At 38.6% G+C, this 15058-nt stretch overlaps 1 protein-coding gene across 11 annotated transcripts in view; it reads right to left on the reverse strand.

Moving 5' to 3' along the window:
- The window catches only part of LOC127071792 (plasma membrane calcium-transporting ATPase 3), a 97818-nt gene extending 90870 nt beyond the window's left edge, over positions 1-6948 (reverse strand). For 4 of the 11 annotated variants that reach the window (XR_007785225.1, XR_007785226.1, XM_051011457.1 and 1 more), the window contains exon 1: positions 5538-6945. The gene's annotated coding sequence lies outside the window, so the exon portion shown is untranslated. Of the gene's footprint in view, positions 1-5537 lie in introns of all 11 variants that reach the window. The other 7 variants (XM_051011451.1, XM_051011452.1, XM_051011455.1 and 4 more) reach the window with 4 other exon arrangements.
- Between the last annotated feature and the right edge of the window lie 8110 nt (positions 6949-15058).

Raw genomic sequence — 15058 nt, forward strand, 5'->3', positions numbered from 1 at the left:
GGTTAGTTTCTGTATATAATTTATCTTGCATCGTTTCTTTTCCTTTTCTTTTTCTTTCTTTTTTTTTTTTATATATATATATTTTGTTTTATCCAATCTACCGTATCTATAGTGGAATGATAGAAATTTTGTCGGTAGAGCGAAATTTACAGAAAATCCCGCATCACAGATGAAATGTTTTGCAGATGATCTTAGAATATTAAATGACTAAATGATAATTAAAACGAGTCAGCGTCGCGATTACTTTATTTAAAACAAATAAACAACTTGACCGAGGTGAAAGAAAAGAGAAACGAAAAAGAAAAAAAGAGGTAGATAAAGACGTAAGTGGACAGATCAGGTGAAAGTATGATAAAAAATTAAAGTAGAAAAACTCTCAACATTTTCTGTACAGCCATACTATCCTCGATGTAACAAGACTTCCTTTCCGATTACCCTGACATTCAAACTTCAAGTACGCGTTCACATTTGATTAGTCGTTTCTTTAACAAACTTTAAAAACGATCGCTTCAAAAATTTATAAATTATATTTTACTAAAAAAAGTTTATTGAAAAGAAAAAAAAAAGAAGGAGAAGAAGAAGAAGAAGAAGAAGAGAAAAAAGAAAAGAGAAAAGTACAACTTGACGGAGATGAAAAGAAAAAGAGAGAGAAGAGGAAAAAGAAAAAGTAGATAAAGATGTAAGTAGACAGACCAGGGTCTTCTACAATAGCTGGAACTACAGTGAAGGAAGTAAAACAAGTAAACCGTGAACACATAGAAACGAAAAACATTTAGCTCGACCTATAAACACCTCCTAGGCTCCAGTGCTTTTCCAAGAACAAAGTCATCGATTACAATAGCCCTGGTTACGATCGTATAAATCTTAGTCGTTTTAACGTTAACGCGTTAACTCGTTTGTATTTTCTTAACTTACACAGACGTATATATATTTGTATAGAGATACAACCTAGTCTTCTCTAAATGTTACTAGCTGGATCAAAAAATGTTTCTAGTTAACAAAAAATTATTTTCACTGTTTTTCTTTCCTTTGGAGACTTTTAAGATTAATACACACACACACACACATTTTCTTTTCCTAATTATCAAATTGTAAAACTAGAGAAATGTCGTAAACTTGAAATTAGTCTTTAAGAACTTTTAACACACCCTATACGTGGGCAACATAAAAGCAGGTATAAAAACATGGCAAAGTGAAGGATAAAACCTAAGGCATGGAAGATATCACGTTCGAGCGCATCGATACGTCTATAATATTGATAGTTGGACAATTTTAAAGGCCAAGCGCACGGTCGGACGGATCAATAAGACAGTGGTAATATCTCAAAGTAGTAGGTCGCGTGATAAAACGTTGAATTATAACGGTGTGCCAAAGTACTCGAACGACGGCCTCCCGCAGCCGCCTCAAACATCCCCGACCCCCGACCTCCGACCCCGACTCCGACCCCCTTCGAAGGAGGCAGCTTGCTTTCAATAAATATCAAGTTTGACGATGTCTACATCGGGAAAAAAAATAAACCGAAGATTTCGAAAAGATAAAAAAGAAGAAAAAGATAATAGAAAGAAAACGCTGATCTATCTATAGCAATTTTTTTTGTTTTCTTTTTTCTTTTTTGTTTCTTTTTTCTCCTACATTTTAAAGGATCTATTACGTATGTACGTATGCGTATTAATTTTACATATGTTCACAATTTGTGTTGTCATTTTTATGCTGTAATATTTATGCAGTATACGTTATGCAGCGGTAATGTTATAAAGTATTTTAAATATTTTTCATAGATATTAAATGATATATATATATAGTTTATATATAATAAAAATATTGAAATAATCGAATCATAAATAGGATAAAATTTGTGATAGACTAAGTTTATAAAAAGAATGTATACGACAATACGTAGTGGATTCTTTTAGGAGGATCTAGTTTAAAACAAAAATTTATCTACTTTTTAACGGAACGGATAAAGATTCTAATTCCGAAGAAATTGATTCTAATCTCGAACTTTATCGACGATAATGACTTTATTCTTTTATCACTATTTTCTTTCAAATGTCCTAACAAATCTATTAGAAATATAAGAATATCTATTAGATAAAACGAAGAAAAAGTATTTCGTGCGCCTAAGGAGAAAAATGAGAGGAAGAAAAACAACAAGAAAAAGAAATAAGAAAAAGAAATAAGAAAAGGAGTAAGAAAGGATAAAGAAAATCTTGAAATTGCAAACGAATGCAAAACGATATGTGAGCTGCTCTTAGCATAAGACATCGAAACGACACGTTTGGATAAGTCTCGAACCGGTACGTGGGTCGATCGACCTACATACATACATAGATAGATAGATACATATATACATACATGCACCCAAGTATGGAGGATGAAAAGAGATAAAGAACGATCACACGATGAGAAAGAGCTCTGGCTCTTGGTATCGTTCTTACCGGAAACGGAATGAAACTGTTTGATGAACGCCTTACCGATTGACCGACTTTGTTCTGAACGGTTAAATCGTTCGGTTTATAAAAGGATAAAAAACAAAACAAAAACAGAAGAAAATAAAAAAATAAAAAAAAAACGTAAGATATTTTTAATATGTAAGATTATTTTAATATGTAAGATGCTTTTTAAGGAGGAGTTGAAATAATTGCTTACGTTAGATAAAAGAAAAAGAAGAGAAGCAACAAAAGTAAAAAGAAATAAAAAATGAGATAATAAGAGGGATCTTTGATCTCGTAGAAGGATCTGAGATAGTACCGGGGATGATCTCTTGGGTGATTTAAAAAAAAATCGATCGCTCTTACCCGAGACTTACTTTTTCTAGGCTTATTTTTTTGCTTACTTTTTTCTTTTTCCTCTTCTTCTTTTACGTTTTTTTTTTCTGCAGATTGCAAAAAACCAACGAGTTTCTGGATTAAAAAAAAAATCGTTTAACACTTAACCGTGACCTTTTATTACTCCAATTTTATATTTTGCAAATTTTTAAACTAGGAGACTAGAGTGAACAATTTTTGATCTTAGATATAGTATATCGTTCGAGGTAGCAGCTTTCAATTTCCTCTGAGCGAGGATACCAATTTACGTTGGCAGGATATTAGGAAGGAATGATTCTCTCTCTCTCGTCTCTCTGTCTCTCTGAGAAACTAGAATTCCACGTTTACTTGTAGATTTTCTGTATATATAGATCGTATCACCACCATCGTCGTAATCATCGTCGTTGTTCTTTTTATTGCAAAGGCAAAATGAATTATAATCGAGGAATTTTTTTCATATGTAAACCAAACGTCCACAGTTTATATGAGAAAATACAAAGAGAAAAAAAAGAGAAGAAGATGGTAAAGAGAGGGAGGGAGAGAGAGAGAGAGAGAGAGAGAGAATGAGATAGAGATAGAGAGAAGCTGTAAAGAATTTCCGATAGAATCCTTGAAACTGTGCATCTACCGTAAAGATTCTTTCCACCTACAATTCTCTTCCAACTCCTTTTCAGCCGATACTACCAGTATGTCTACATAATTTTTCTACGATCCGTAGATATGTAATATATACGTAGATATATATGTATAAGACATCGTTGGAGATATATGTCTATATCTATGTATGTGCGTACGTATGTATATATCTAGGAAAGAATTCGAATAGAATGAAAAATAGAAAAGAACATATATAATCCGGGTGAAGAAACTCGAGTGTTAGAGAGATGCCATAAGGCATATATATTTCTGTCTCTCTCTCTCTCTCTCTCTCTCTCTCTCTCTCTCTCTCTCTCTCTCTTTATATATATATGTATATATATATACATACATATTTCTCTGTATCTGTCTCCGTCTCTCATCTTCGTTGGTACCAAGAGTACGTGCCAAGACGCGTTAACGCGTTTCCAAGAATCCCCGCCCGGTATTGCCGAGATTTTATCAATTTCTTTCCGAGTCCGCGAATGTGTTAGAAGTGCAAGAGAGAACCGCGTCATAAATATCGACACGGTTGTAGCTACTCTGTATCCCACATTCTTGCGCGCACGCTCCTACTCTATACTTCGTCGCGTTCATCGTCTTCGTCGTCTTCGTCGTCTTCGTCGTTTGTGTTTCAACGAGAAGTTTGGAATTTCATTAGAAATTTAGCGATAGAGAGAGAGAGAGAGAGAGAAAGAGAGAGAAGGGAGATGCAAAGAGGAACAGAGGAAAGAGAAAGAGAGAGAGAGGAGAAAAGAGAAGAGGAGAGGAAGGGAGAGAAGGATTAGATCGGTGAGTAGGCCCCACGGCTTGGAAAATGTAAGTGAGTCTAGGTCAGCCGTGTAGGGTCGATACCATGAAAGCAGGACAAAGGCGGGTCTCGCTCGTATCTTGCCATCGAGGAACGCATCGAACGGAAAAAGAACAAAAGGGGGTGGGGTCGGGGGAGAGGAGAGCTGAGGAGGGGAAAGGGTGGAGTGAGGCCTCAGGGGTAACCCCCTTGGCTTATCGTGCTTATTCTTTTACTCTTACGACGGTCATATCTTACGATAAGAGAGGGAGAGGTAGATAGCGAGAAAAAGAGAAATATATACGTATATATATATGTATGTATATATATATATATATACACAAAAGGAGGAAGAAGAGAACGAAATAAAGTATTCGTAATAAGGTCTCCGTTATTTCCCTTGGAATAGAACATTTCGATAACGGAGCCACGAGGCGGCGAGATCAGGAACATTCTCGAGCAAAACCGCGCTCAGGGTTCTGGGGATAATGCGCCTGCTCGATCCCGGGACACACTGGGACTAGAACGCTCGTACGTGTTCTAGAGGAGCAGCAGAAACAGCAGCAGCGGCAGCAGCAACATCAGCAATAGCAGTTAGAAGCAGAAAGCATACGAGCAACCTCGAGCTCTGCCTGGCCTGGCACTCCCGAAATAATGTTCGTCGAGAAGGGGTGGCGGCTGAGAGGGAGAGAGAGAGAGAGAGAGAGAGAAGGTTAAGAGGAGGAAAGATGAAGGAGGAGGAGGAGGAGGAGAAGGAAGTGTGCGTGCGAGTGAGAAAGGAAGAGAGAGAGAGAGAGAGAGAGAAATGCGCAAGAGGAAAGAGGAGAAGCGTCTTTCGGTGGCCCTGGCCGGACCCGGAGCCGGCGGTCGTTACATAATTTTCGCGATTCCACCTGCGATCGTGGAACACTCTCTTTCTCTCTCTTCTTCCTCTTCTTCTTCTTCTTCTTCTTCTTCATCGTCTGCTTCTTCTTCTTCTTGTTCCGCTTCTCCTTGGCCGACTCAGAGCAACCCTGGTGGGGGTGGTGGTGGATGGTTGGTTGGTTGGTTGGTTGGTTGGTTGGTCGAGCGAACGTCGAAGCGACGAGGGGAGAGAGAAAGGGGCGAAAGAGAGAGAGAGAAAGATAGAGATAGAGATAGAGATAGAAAGAGAGAGAGAGAGAGATAGAGAAAGAGAGCGTAGGTGTGCTCTCTCAAGAGAGAGAGAGAGAGAGAGAGAGCGAGGGATGGGTGGAGGTTACCCTGGACGTTCGGAAGGGGGCGGCTACTCGCGAGTCGGAATAGCGAATCAATCGAATACTCACCGTGGATGGTCCGACGGCGAGATGTCTCGGGGTGTCCGTTCTCGAGGTGGCAAGAGAGGAGAAATTTGATGTCACATACGCCGCTTCATCGGGCCACTGTGCGCGCCGTTTATACCACTCCGCTTACTGCTTGGCGCTTGCCACTAAAAATAAACCTCGGCTTGCCGGTGGCCCCCGCTTCTTCTCACGTCTTGTACCGTGACCGACACATTTATTCGCGATTTCGAAGCACACCGCCGTCGTGCTTGCCGCCAACGAATCGGCACGTTCGATTCCCTAGACGAGAGAAAAAAAACGGGATCGCGCGCACCTCACCGTCGCGTTAAAGACGACGTGGACGCGAGGACAAGGAGAACGACGACGACGACGACGACGACGAGGAGAACGACGACGACGACGACGACGACGACGACGACGCGTGATGTTGTCGGCCGCCGCCGCTTGTCGCCGCTGCTGCCCCGACGACGACTACGACGACGAAGACGACGACGACGACGACGACGACGACGACGACGACGACGACGACGGACGAAGAGGACTGGACTGGACTACCACCAACCCAGACGACGACGACGACGGCGACGACGGCGACGACGACGACGTCGTAGACCGAACGCTTCGCTCCACTCGACTCGACTCGACTCTACTCGACTCGACTCGACTCGACTCGACTCGACTCGACTCGGATTCGACTCGACTCGACTCGAGCTCGACTAGCCGAGCTAGAAAGTAGAGAAAGACCGTGCGCGTACGACGCGTCGTCGCACGACAGCCAACCGGATGAAGAGCAGCGACGACGAAATCGACGAGGATGACGAGGAGGAGCACGACGGCGACGACGACGGCGACAGCGACGGCGACAGCGACGGCGACGGCGACGGCGACCGCGACGCGTCGGGGAGGGAGGTAGGAAGAAAATAGGGGAGGGCAGACGACGGAGGAGCAGCAGGAATCCTTTTCTATTCTCCTTTCACCTCCTCCTTCCCCTCCTTCTTTCTTCCTCCTCCTCCTCTTTTTCTTCTACTTCTTCTTCCTCTTCCTCTTCCTTTTCTTCTTCTTCTTCCGCTTCCTCCTTTTACCCTTTCTACTTCCACTTCTCTTTCTCTTTTCTTTTTCTTTTTCTTTTTCTTCTACTCCTCTTTTCCTTTTTCTTTTTCTTCTTCTTTCTCTTTCTCTTTCTCTTTCTCTTCCTCCCTAAAGTAGTTACTACTCGCACGCACGCACTTCCTCGTTCACGAGATTCGCGGTTACGTATCGAACCCGACTCACGTTCGCGGCCACTTAGTTTCGTCGTGTCACTACTACTACTCGCTCGTCGCGTTACGACGACGACGGCGACGTTACACCTACTACGTTCGCTCTTCCACCACCTCCGCTACCACCAACACCACCACCACCACCACCATCGCCGCCACCACCACCACCACCACCACCACCACTATCACCACCACCACTACCTCCTCCTCCTCCTCCTCCTCTCGTTTTACCTTCCCCTTCTACCTCCTTCTTCTACCTCCTTTTACCTCCTCCACCTCCTCCTCCTCCTCCTACTCGAGCCGCCGCTGTCGCGACAGCTCCCTGTCTTCCTGCGTCTCTCGAACGAGACGATCGAAGAGAAACGCATGAGACGTCAAACGCAACGAGACGTTCGCGATGAACAGACGATTCTTCAAAATTTTCTATTATTATTATTATACCAATTATGGCTGATAATATCTACTACTACTACTACTACTAATAATAATAATAATAATAATGATGATGATGATGATGATGATATAACAACGATGACAATAATAATCTGCGTCTATTTCTTCTTTTTCTATTTCTTGCGTTCTCTTTTCCCCTTTTCTTTTTTTTCTTTTTCTTTTGTTTTCTTTCCCTTTTTTTTTTTTTTGAAACACGGCACGCCGTTTTCAGCCTGATCTATCTTTTTAACATAAATCGAGGATCATAGGAGACGCACCCAAATACATCGTCGTTGTTAACGTCGACGACGACGAAGATGGTGCCGATGCTGACTGAACGATTAGCAACGACGTATAATAATCTCATCGATAACCTCCGAATAGAAGCAACAGCAATATCAGCGGTGTTAGAAGTAACAGCAACAATAATAATAGTAGCAACGGCAATAGCAACAAAAGTAGATCGAGTTATCGTGCGAACGCGCGAGCGCGCTCGCTCGCTCGCTCGCTCGCTCGCTACTCTAAACTCTTCCTCCTAGACTTTTCGTCGTCGATGATAGAGACGAACGAACAGTGGAATAATAATGTGTAATAGAGGGATGAACGAGTAAGTTGGAGAAAGATAATGAACGGATAAGAATGAATGAATAGAAAAGAATGACTAAACATAGGAGTAGATAGATAGATGGATAGATAAAAAAGGATGGAGAGAAAAGAAAAGAAAAGAGAAGAGAAGAGAAGAGAGAAAGAAAAAGAAAAAGAAAAAGAAAAAGAGAGATAGAAAGATAAAGAGAGAAAGAAAAAGAGATAGACACTGATAGAGTAATCTACGAAAGAGAGAAGGACCGGCGGGGACCTTGGTATATGCGTGTGTATTTGTCTGTGTGTGTGTGTGTGTGTGTCCGAATTAGGTGCGAATCAGTGAACGGTGCGTACGGTAGAGCGGTCTCAATTGGACTGTCGTGTCTAAAAGCCGTACGGGTAATCCGGAAAAGGCGCGCATGTGCCAGAACCGCGCCAGTTCGGCTCGACTCGACTCGTTATCCCACCTTCGGCTTTTCCTTCCCGACACCCACCTACCCCTTTATCATCCTCGTATATCTCTACCTCTGTCTTTCTCTCTGTCTTTCTCTCTCTCTCTCTCTCTCTCTTGCTAGCTTTTCCCACTTTTCCAACTAGAAGCAGACTACGCTCGACGTATCGTTCCATGGCCAGCCGCCCACGCGCGTCAATCTCTCTCTCTTTCTCTCTCTTTCTTCGGCATCATCATCCCTCCTCTCCCTCCCACCCTCTCTCTCTCTCTTTCCCTCTTTTTGTCTCCGTCTGTCTTTTTCTCGCTCTTGCTTTACCGTAGCTCACCTGCCGCCCACGAGTCGCGGCGTGCGAGTCTTTTTGGCATCCTACCGAGTTTACCTTCGACGCCAGGAGAACGTCTCGATATTCAAGGGTGGAATATCTTTAAGAGGAAAATAAAAGCATTTAGCTTGTATGTATGTGTGAGGAAGAGAGAGAAAGAGAGAGAGAAGTTAAGCATCTAGCTTGCTAGCTTGCTCGCTCGCTCGTTAGCTTCGGAGCGCGACGGGTCTCGCGATAAAAGCGGCATCGATCGTACTCTCGCCGAAGGACACTCGCGTTTCGCATCTCTCCGCGTCTCTCTCTCTCTCTCTCTCTCTCTCTCTATCTATCTATCTATCTATATATATCTCTCTATCTCTCTCTGCTTTTGAGGAATCATTCCAAGAGTGTGAGTGAGTAGGTAAGATTGAGTGAGTGAGCGAGAGAGAGAGAGAGAGAGAGAGACTTGCCACGTGCGCATCAAACCCTCGGCCTCGTTCCTCTTTCCTTCCTTCCTTCCTTCCTTCCTTCCTTCCTTCCTTCCTTCCTTCCTTCCTGCCTTCCTGCCTTCCTGTCTTCCTTCATTCCCTCTCCATCACCCACCCTTCAAAGATTCGTCTTATAGATGATCCTCGATCCGATCGACTCCCTTCACCTTATATCAGCCTTTCCTATCTTTCCCTTTACCTTCTTTATTCCTCGATCTTCGACTTTCGATGTTACAAGGGAAACTCGTTAATCGATATGCCAACTAATTGATGCCTCGCATGTCGACCTTTCTCTCTCTCTCTCTCTCTTTAACTTTAGCTTCTTCTTTTTCTTCTTCTTCTATTATTTCTTTAGAAAAAAGAATATTTTTGATGATACGCCGAATTATTACAGCCGATACGTTGGAATCCTTTTTTCTAAGGCCTCCTTGTTATTTGTCCTTGTTTTTCTTTTCTCTTGTTCTTTTTTCTTTTTCATTTTATTTTATTTTGTTTTGTTTTGTTTTCCTTTTCTTTTCTTTTCCTTTTTCTTTCTTTATTCTTTTCATCTTAACCCTTGGTCTAGAAATGAAATGAAATGAAAAAATGTGATTCTACTTCGTGGTAATCTAACGTCAAAGTCTAATCTTATAGAATGACGAGATATAATCGCGTCATGATATTTGTAGTACAGTAATCGTATTCATACGAGATATATAATCACTGAATGAAATCATTCGGCAAATGTGCGGTCGAATATGGAATTGATTTCTTTTTTTTTTAATCATAATCCTTTTAGTGAATGCGTCCGTCAAATAATGTCATTGATAATCTAATGCCAAAGTTTTAATCTAATACAACGACGAGTTTACCACGCTTGTGATGATGTTTATAATACACACAGTATATAATCGTAAAAAATTTACATGGAAATCTGAATGATATCGTACGTCAATGAATCAAATGCTTTTCTTTGACAGGGATTTCCTTTTCCCATTTTTTTTTTTTTCGAACGGATTTAAGCGTATAATTTTATCGAAAAAAAGAAAATTGGATCGAAACTTTCAGAGGTACGTCTGTTGACGTTGATGTTGAAACATTTGATAGGCTTGATAATTTGATAATTTGTAATGTTGATGACTTGTGAAAGAAGAAAAAAAAAAAGAAAGAAAGAAATAGAAATGAATGGAATCTTAACCTTTAGCACTATGAGGTCACCGCTGACGTGACAACAGTATTTTTCTGTAGAACTCTTGAGTCATCTCTGACGTATGAGACTCTATTTAGTTAATAAAAAGATATGATTAACAAATCAGTAAAGAATAGTTTTATTCCAAATATCTCTTTCCAAATGTTATACACGAATAAAAAAAGAGAGAGAGAGAGAGAGAGAGAGAAAGAGAGAGATGAGATATATCAAAAGCAGAAAAAAATGAAATTAAAACTGACTTTGAGTTCAGTGAGAAAGAGCTGAGAAAAATAATTATGACGCAAAGGTTTCAACCTTTTCTGCGAGTTTAAATTCTCTCTCACGTTATATTTTTCTTTTTGCTAGAAAAAAATATACGCATTATTTGACACGACTATTATATATTCTACTAAAACTAGTCGTCTATTAAAATAACTGTATTTTATTAGAATACCTCGTCCCAAAAAAAATGTCAATGAGGTCATACAAAAACGTTACATCCCAGACTTAATCATTCCAGAATTAGGAGAGTTCGAATAATTAGAGACTTAATCATATGAATTAACATTCGTTTCAAAACTCTCTTGTTTTCTTTTTTTTCAAATATTTTTTTACTAACATTACAAACATATATATTAATTCACATAATTTATTACAAAATAAAATTGAAGATAAAATATATTTAGATGACCCAAATAACATCGAGGGAAGCTCGTCATAGGAATTCAAAGGATTCAATTATTTCCCCCGTGGACTTCCCCATGTAGTTTGGTCCATGTTTACCTTTTTCATGGAAAGAATATTTTCTAGTACTGATAAAACATCTTTTTCGTAATAATCTCGATCGTATTATTGGTTCGCAAATATAAACGCAATTCGGATAGAAACGTGTACCCTTTTGCTTGCTTCTAAAAAAAGGAAAAAGAAAGAAAAAAGAAGTAAAAGAGAGAGAGAGAGAGAGAGAGAGAGAGAGAGAAAGAGAGAAAAGAAAGAAAGGACAAAATTTTTGTTCTTAAATTCTCTATGGAAGCACGATTCTAAAAGTTTTACGCGGATTATCCTTCATTGTCGTTTAGTTTGACATTTTACGAGGATACGTTTAACGGAGGAGAATATGTTTTGAACGTCATTCGCATTCCTAACGAATCCAACATTGATTTTAAAGCTGGTAGTTCGATAATATGGGTCAGTAGACTTTTCCCGATAAGCTTGCTCTTTTGCTCTCATCGTCGATAGCGTTAATACTACACGGCATGGCACACCACACGTAAATATATACGTACATACATACATAAATACATAGATACAAGTATACATATACGTACATACATACATATATCCATATAGATACATACATAGATACATAGATAAATACATAGATAGATATATAAAGAGGTGTATAACTTCTTCGGTTTTCGATCATTATCATCTAACACAACCATCGGCGCGACCTTTCGCCACGGGTATCTTAGTCTCTACGAGATAAATTACGCCAAGGCAACGGCAAACCTTTTGTCAAAGAACTATGAGAAAGCTTTACGAGCAAACTCTAAACCTTGGTAGTCTATAAATGACGAAGAAGAAACTGTTGATGAGAGCAAGAATGAGCAAAAGAGAACCAGCAAGAATGTTTAAGAAAAGCCGATAAATTTGGCTGGCTAAATTAGTTCGCTATATGTATATACTGGGTGGGCCAAAAGTGTTTCCTCCTAGGTCATTTTTCAATATCAATTAACACGCTTTCGAGGATCTTTAGCCTCGGTAATAAGATTTCGTAAGACGGTTCGGTCCTTGTAGTTTCGCGATATGAAAGAAAGGACAAAAAAGAAAAGAAAAGAAAAGAAAAGAAAAGCACGAACAAGCGAAAATAGAAATTAGCCTAAATAACAGGTTGATTTCCAAGATCGTCTAGAAACTGTTGACCCATCCTAAGATCTTTTGGCCCGCTCTGCACAACTTTTGATCAAGATTTGAGAGAGGAAGAGAGAGGGACATAAAGAGAAAGAAATACACATACACGTTACAAATAAGAGGCCATTGCACTGCTGGCCGAAATCACAATGAAACGAAACCTAATAAAGGGCTGAGCTACTAAAGTGTATCTCCGTGCGTGACGAGGACGTACATAACGAAGAAAGAAAAGAGCAAAAAGAGGAAAAGAGAGCAGAAAAAATAAATAAACGAACGAACGAACGAACAAACGAACAAACAAACCAACAAACAAATAAATAAATACATAACTAAACTAAAAGAAAGAGAGTAAAGACCGATCAGGGTAGCGTGACCCGTTATAGAAAATGAAACCCTACAAGAACTTGGCTGACTCTCGATAATCAAGAGTATTCGCGTTATACGCAGAGCTGGGCCGTTGGCTTCTCGAAATTTCACGAACTAACCAATCCAAGAAGAGAGAGAGAGAGAGAAAGAGAGAGAGAGAGAGAAAGAGAGATCTCCGTTAACGTTCACATGCCAAAAATCTGTTCGAAGATGACCTAGAAACCTGTTTACCCTGGCGAATTCGAATGCGGAGGTCCCGCCTTATATACGAAAGAACGATATATACATACATATATTGTAACTGTGTATAATCCGCAGTGTGAGCTTTTCCTCGATCTTCTACTTAACCACCTCTATTTCGAGTGTTTCCTCGTGATGCTAAGCACTTCGCCGTGACGACGCCGATATCGTCTCCTTCTCCTCCTCCATCTTCTTTTTCTTCTTTTTCTTCTCTTTCTTTTCTTCTCCTTTTTCTTCTCTTACTCCCCTTTTTGTCTTTCTTTTTCTTTTTTTCTTCTCTTACTCCCCTTCTCCTTTCCCTTCTTTTTCTCCTTTTTCTTCTTTCTCCTCTCGACGACAAACCAGACGAGAACTTGAAACGATTTACTAAATGATCCAACACTTCACATTTTGTATATCATTAATTCAGGAATTCATTAATTCGTTAGTATCGAGAGTTCCCTTCGAAACTCTGCAGCTTCTTTCTTCTGTGCTTTTTTCTTTTTTTTTTCTTTTTTTGTTTTCTTTCTATTGTAATAAATGAGTTAAATTGTTATATACAAGTCGATACTATCTGTGTCTTTCCTTTTTTTAGTGCATAGGTATCATATTCATTCGTTTATTCGTTTATTATCGTGAACAAGAATATTTTATTCTATATATATGATATTGTATATAAATTTTGATTGAAAGAATAAAACGTACTTTACGTCGTACTTCAACGCTAGCTAATCTATAGAAAAATCGTATATGCGAATGTATGTACATATCTAAATAAAATAACAGTCATAAAAATCATAAAACAACAGTCATAAACAACATCATAAAATGATAGAATTGATCTTATTGATCGTAAAAATATCTATGAAGAATCACACGTACGTATGGTATATACGTGCGATATAATAAAAATCATAAAATCATAATTATAAAATTTTAACAATCATAATGTAGTAAGATCGATCTTGCGTATACCATAATGAGATCATAGAGGAATCTATGGAAAATTATATGTATGTGTATACGTGTATATGTGTGTAAGTATGTATTTAGGAATCTGATTATTCTGCTCTCCTCTCTAGTAGTCGACTCTACAACTAGTCAGACCGGCTCTAGTCTATCGCAATCGATAACGGCAAAGTAGAAGACAGCGATAGCTTTTACTTATATACATTAGATGCAATATATACATAACATCGATCAATGCAATAACAAAACGTTTTAATATAATTACTTTGAGTGATTAATAATATCATGACAAAATACGATGACAAGTGAAAAAGATTGTCTTTATGAACGATATTATTGAGAAATTCATAATTAAAATATCTTTATTAATATTTAATAATGCGAGAGTTATCACGACGAAGAGATTGTCGTTTATTAAATCATAATTTTTTTTCAGCCAAAACAGAAAAAAGGAAAAGTAAACGTGTTTGAAAGTATAACGTTAGGAATGTATATAAAAAAAAAAAAAAAATAGAAAGAAAAGATATATCCTAACGAAGTGACCTAATTAAAATAATTCTTTCTAATAATTCAACGATTTCAATAAAACGTATAATAATGATATTATTATCGGTACAACAAATTTATTTAAATACGATATAATTACTTGATTTATTTATGATACGATGACGAGTGAAACGTCGTCTTTAAGAACGAAAATTTAGAGTCAATGTCTTCTTAATAATATTTAATGGATTATCGCAAATTAATTCTGATTGTCAAACGAATAAAAAAAGAAACATTAGTGTTGAAAGTATGAAAAATAGAAAAAAAATATTCTTTAACGGAAATGACCTAACTAAAATAGTACTTTTGAACAATTCAAGAGTTTGAATAAAACATGGTAATTTCTGAATGATACTATCACCGATGTAACAGTTAACATTGAGAATGTATTTTTATCGATAACAGTGGCCTTTTACTTTTAAACTTTCGTGCTGATAGAAAGCATGTGTACTTGATCCCAAGGCTATATATATATATATATATATATATATATATATATATATATATATATATATATATACATATGTACATACATACATATATACATTCACACATACATACATACATACATATGTACATACATACATACACACATGCACATGCATATACACATACATATACATACATACATATATATAAAGATTGACATTCTTCTGTTAAAGTCCTTATTAATTAATAATATAGATGTGCGTGAAAGAAATGATCGATTTTGTTTGCGTTGCATTTATCAAGGATGGTAATGAATGTTTATGAAAATGACAAGTGGGTGCGAAGGGCTGACACGAAAGTAATCGAATTAGTCCCGGTATCCCGCAAAGTACGCAAAACGGT

The sequence above is a fragment of the Vespula vulgaris genome, chromosome 23, assembly GCF_905475345.1.
Source record: "Vespula vulgaris chromosome 23, iyVesVulg1.1, whole genome shotgun sequence".
Taxonomy (NCBI): Eukaryota; Metazoa; Arthropoda; class Insecta; order Hymenoptera; family Vespidae; genus Vespula; species Vespula vulgaris.